We start from the raw sequence: 5,616 nt of genomic DNA, 5'->3' as shown, positions 1-5,616 counted from the left end.
ACAGACTGTCCAGGAGTTGGCGGATGCTTTAGTCCAGGTCTGGGAGGAGATCCCTCAGGAGACCATCCGCCACCTCATCAGGAACATACCCAGGCATTGTAGGGAGGTCATACAGGCACGTGGAGGCCACACACACTGCTGAGCCTCATTTTGACTTGTTTTAAGGACATTACATCAAAGTTGGATCAGCCTGTAGTGTGGTTTTCCACTTTAATTTTGAGTGTCACTCCAAATCCAGACCTCCATGGGTTGATACATTTGATTTCCATTGATCATTTTTGTGTGATTTTGTTGTCAGCACATTCAACTATGTAAAGAAAAAAGTATTTAATAAGAATATTTCATTCATTAAGATCTCGGATGTGTTATTTTAGTGTTCCCTTTATTTTTTTTGAGCAGTGTATCTATAGATACATCATTGCTTGGAGAAAGCCAGGACCAAGAGAAGAATGACCATTGAATTGATGGACTCTGCCGCCCTCGAGTGGGAGAAAGTTACAAGTGCTAGTTGTACAAGAGACAACAACTCATTTGTTTTCCAATGTGTACTATTCACTTTCTGGAAGCGTGGAGGCGTTTACCGGTTAATTTATAGTAAACAGACAGGATAATGGGCAATTGTTTACATCAAAATATTTTTGAAAGATTCTTCGACAAAAAAAAGGAATCATTATTTGACTTCAAACTTCCTAGAACGAAAAAAAACATCCTGCAATTTACAGCTTAGCCCTGATTCCTGATAACACTCAACTGGCAGTCTGGTGATTTGAGCGTCAGTGGCTGACAACAACAGAGGCAGGGCAGAGTGCACACTGCCAGCTACACACAGCCAACTACACACGCAGACTAACAGCTACACACAGCCAGCTATACACAGCCAACTATACACACACTGCCAGCTCCACACACAGACTAACAGCTACACACAGCCAGCTACACACATCCAACTATACACATGACCAGCTACACCCGCAGACTAATAGCTAGAAGAACAACAGAAGCCTTATGGAATATCAGCGTTGTCTGACAGAAGAATAGAGAGTCACTGGCAACAGGACAACATTCTGGGGAACCGCAACAGCCTCTTTTGTAAGTCTACTTAAGCTAGCTAGCTAATCAATGTTTTCTTTATCTTTCTAGTTAACAAAAACACAGAAAAGCCAGAGAAGTGTAGTGCATTTTTTAAAGTCATAAACATAAAAATAAAAAAACATGACATTTGCTGGCTAGTCACTGTCAACTGCTGCGAGTTGTTAGCTAACGTCGGCTAGTTAGTTAGCTTTCTCCAGCTAGCTAACGATAATTTAGCTCGTTAATCTGCCAAAACACCGATATGTGTTCGCCAGCTAGTTCATGAACATGAACAATGAGTAATGAACTAGCAAGTACCATTTGTACGTTTTTTTTTTAAATGTTGGCTTTCGTTGAAACAACTAAAAGTTTGGATGATGAAGCTAACTAGGTAGATACAACCATGCTAGTTAGAAAACATACCAGCCACTTTGGTTGCTACTTTGTCTGTTGTTATTGAATATCTTGGTTTCTACTTTGTCTGTTGTTATTGAATATCTTGGTTGCTACTTTGTCTGTTGTTGTTGAATATCTTGGTTGCTATTTTGTCTGTTGTTATTGAATATCTTGGTTTCTACTTTGTCTGTTGTTGTTGAATATCTTGCTTTCTACTTTGTTGTTGAATATCCTGCTTGCTACTTTGTCTGTGGTTGTTATTGTTGTTAAATATCTTGGTTGTTACATTGTCTGTTGTTGTTGAATATCTTGGTTGCTACTGATTAGCTAGCAGTCAGGCGATGAACCTGCAAACATAATCACCCTTTTTTGAAAAGGCAGCAGTGCCAAGGAGGACAGTGTTTTGGTTGACAGTTTTTAGATAATAAATAGCTAGCTATCATGTTAGTTGTACGTCCTTATCAAAGATTGAACAGTAGTATCAACAAGTTATCAAGTGACCCAGTGTTTCCAAGAAACGTGTTTATTTCTAACTTCCGCCTTGGTACAAAATGTGCATAGTGGGCAGTATTTTCTGCCCTGTCGGTATTTCCATTGATCATCAGTTGTTATATTAAAAATGGCAAACATTTGCCTCCACCTTATGGAAAAATTAGTAGAATTGCAGGAAATTAGCAAAAACGTTTTGGGGCTTGTGTGGGGTGGGGGGAGGGGGGGGGGGGGTCTAATAGCTAGGGTACCTGCAACCTGTCATTCATGAATCAGATTTGTCACGTTTACACACCTGGATGTCACTCAACTGGACATCTCATGCAGCATCACAAAAACTAGGGGACTTCTAAGAATTGTAACTTGTGTTAAGAGACAAACCGTGAGTACATCTCACCTGCCCAGACCCGCATGCTCACACCTCCATTCATACTGCCTGCATTTTTGTTTGCCACTTGGCCTTAAATTGTACTGAATTAGTTTTTTCTCGGTTTCCCAGGATATTTCTGTAATTTGATTTGTTCTTTTGTGTCAATGATGGTGAATTGATTGACTTCCACATTGTTAGTGAACAGGTTTTTTTCTCCCCAAGATGAGAAAAGAATTGTCTAGCCCATTGGGTATCTCACTAGATCTTTTCACATCCAATATTTTCCAGAAGTGATCTAATAGTTCAAAAGAACAATTAGTGTAGAGAAAAAAAGAATGAAAAAAAAATAATCAGAATTTGTCTGTGTGTGTAAATGAAGCCAAAAGAAGTGACTGTTCAACGGTTGGTTTGACCAATCAGAATCTATGCTTCCAGATGGACTGGGATGGGTTCCAGGTTGCCTCTGAGAATAACACTGACGTGGACACTGACTCAGTGACTTGAGGTCATAGAGCAGTGGTCACCAACCGGTCGATTTGACATCGACTGGCCGATCTTCTTAAAGGCATCACACTAGTCGATCGTCAAACATTTCTGTAGAAATGTCTTCTTTTTTTTTTTTCAATTCGTCCTGCGCTGTTTGCAGTAGGTGGACTTGATTCAGAAGCCCTGGGCGCCTGGTAGGCAGGGTTCCCAATAAAACCATCAAAAACAGCCCCACAATAAAACCATCAAAACAGCCCCACTAGGCCCCACAATAAAACCATCAAAAACAGCCCCAACAGGTCCCACAATAAAACCATCAAAAACAGCCCCAACAGGTCCTACAACAAAACCATCAAAACAGCCCCAACAGGTCCCACAATAAAACCATCAAAACAGCCCCAACAGGTCCCACAATAAAACCATCAAAACAGCCCCAACAGGTCCCACAATAAAACCATCAAAAACAGCCCCAACAGGTCCCACAATAAAACCATCAAAAACAGCCCCAACAGGTCCCACAACAAAACCATCAAAACAGCCCCAACAGGTCCCACAACAAAACCATCAAAACAGCCCCAACAGGCCCCACAACAAAACCATCAAAAACAGCCCCACAATAAAACCATCAAAAACAGCCCCAACAGGTCCCACAATAAAACCATCAAAAACAGCCCCACAATAAAACCATCAAAAACAGCCCCAACAGGTCCCACAATAAAACCATCAAAAACAGCCCCAACAGGTCCCACAATAAAACCATCAAAACAGCCCCAACAGGTCCCACAATAAAACCATCAAAAACAGCCCCACAATAAAACCATCAAAACAGCCCCAACAGGTCCCACAATAAAACCATCAAAACAGCCCCAACAGGCCCCACAACAAAACCATCAAAAACAGCCCCAACAGGCCCCACAATAAAACCATCAAAAACAGCCCCAACAGGTCCCACAATAAAACCATCAAAAACAGCCCCAACAGGTCCCACAATAAAACCATCAAAAACAGCCCCAACAGGTCCTACAATAAAACCATCAAAACAGCCCCAACAGGTCCCACAACAAAACCATCTAAACAGCCCCAACAGGTCCCACAATAAAACCATCAAAACAGCCCCAACAGGTCCCACAATAAAACCATCAAAAACAGCCCCAACAGGTCCCACAATAAAACCATCAAAAACAGCCCCAACAGGTCCTACAACAAAACCATCAAAACAGCCCCAACAGGTCCCACAATAAAACCATCTAAACAGCCCCAACAGGTCCCACAATAAAACCATCAAAACAGCCCCAACAGGTCCCACAATAAAACCATCAAAACAGCCCCAACAGGTCCCACAATAAAACCATCAAAACAGCCCCAACAGGTCCCACAATAAAACCATCAAAAACAATCACAAGACAATCACATTGAATATGTGGAGGCTGAGCCAAGTAAACAAACATTGTGTAAAGTGCCTAGGAAGAGTTACAAAATACAATGACTTGGTTTGTCACATGAATTCCCAAACGTTAGCTAGTAGCATGTTTTGTAATTTGTACTGCTGAGTGGAGTTGAGGTTTTTATACAGTCTGTGCCTTTGTAAGACAAACGATATTGTCCTAGTCTACACTGTGTACATGTCTTTGTAATCTATTACAATACACATTTGGTACTGTCTCCTACACTCTGTCTGGGTACTGTCTCCTACAGTCTGTCTGGGTACTGTCTCCTACAGTCTGTCTGGGTTCTGTCTCCTGTCTCCTACACTCTGTCTAGGAACTGTCTCCTACACTCTGTCTGGGTACTGTCTCCTACACTCTGTCTGGGTACTGTCTCCTACATTCTGTCTGGGTACTACCTCATACAGTCTGTCTAGGAACTGTCTCCTACACTCTGTCTGGGTACTGTCTCCTACACTCTGTCTGGGTACTGTCTCCTACAGTCTGTCTGGGTACTGTCTCCTACACTCTGTCTAGGAACTGTCTCCTACACTCTGTCTGGGAACTGTCTCCTACACTCTGTCTGGGTACTGTCTCCTACACTCTGTCTGGGTACTGTCTCCTACACTCTGTCTGGGTACTGTCTCCTACACTCTGTCTGGGTACTGTCTCCTACAGCCTGTCTAGGTACTGTCTCCTACAGCCTGTCTGGGTACTGTCTCTTACAGTCTGTCTGGGTACTGTCTCTTACAGTCTGTCTGGGTACTGTCTCCTACAGCCTGTCTAGGTACTGTCTCCTACAGCCTGTCTGGGTACTGTCTCCTACAGTCTGTCTGGGTACTGTCTCCTTCAGCCTGTCTGGGTACTGTCTCCTTCAGCCTGTCTGGGTACTGTCTCCTTCAGCCTGTCTGGGTACTGTCTCCTACAGCCTGTCTGGGTACTGTCTCCTACATTCTGTCTGGGTACTGTCTCCTACATTCTGTCTGGGTACTGTCTCCTACACTCGGTCTGGGTACTGTCTCCTACAGCCTGTTTGGGTACTGTCTCCTACACTCTGTCTGGGTACTGTCTCCTACACTCTGTCTGGGTACTGTCTCGTACAGTCTGTCTGGGTACTGTCTCCTACAGCCTGTCTAGGTACTGTCTCCTACAGCCTGTCTGGGTACTGTCTCCTACAGCCTGTCTGGGTACTGTCTCCTACAGCCTGTCTGGGTACTGTCTCCTACAGTCTGTCTGGGTACTGTCTCCTACAGCCTGTCTGGGTACTGTCTCCTACAGCCTGTCTGGGTACTGTCTCCTACACTCGGTCTGGGTACTGTCTCCTACAGCCTGTTTGGGTACTGTCTCCTGTCTCCTACACTCTGTCTGGGTACTGTCTCC

General features: G+C 43.5%; 1 protein-coding gene across 5 annotated transcripts in view; it reads left to right on the top strand.

Moving 5' to 3' along the window:
- Window positions 1-485: 485 nt before the first annotated feature.
- Window positions 486-5,616, top strand: part of LOC149984279 (ankyrin repeat and IBR domain-containing protein 1-like) — a 69,543-nt gene continuing 64,412 nt past the window's right edge. For 4 of the 5 annotated variants that reach the window (XR_016491663.1, XR_016491662.1, XM_090219651.1 and 1 more), the window contains exon 1: window positions 511-1,089. The gene's annotated coding sequence lies outside the window, so the exon portion shown is untranslated. Of the gene's footprint in view, window positions 1,090-5,616 lie in introns of all 5 variants that reach the window. The other variant, XM_090219661.1, reaches the window with a different exon arrangement.

This window comes from Oncorhynchus mykiss, chromosome 3, assembly GCF_057628025.1.
Source record: "Oncorhynchus mykiss isolate SJ-2025 chromosome 3, ASM5762802v1, whole genome shotgun sequence".
Lineage (NCBI taxonomy): Eukaryota > Metazoa > Chordata > Actinopteri > Salmoniformes > Salmonidae > Oncorhynchus > Oncorhynchus mykiss.
The sequence above is the reverse complement of the archived record's forward strand: the minus strand, read 5'-3'. Positions and strand labels throughout refer to the sequence as shown.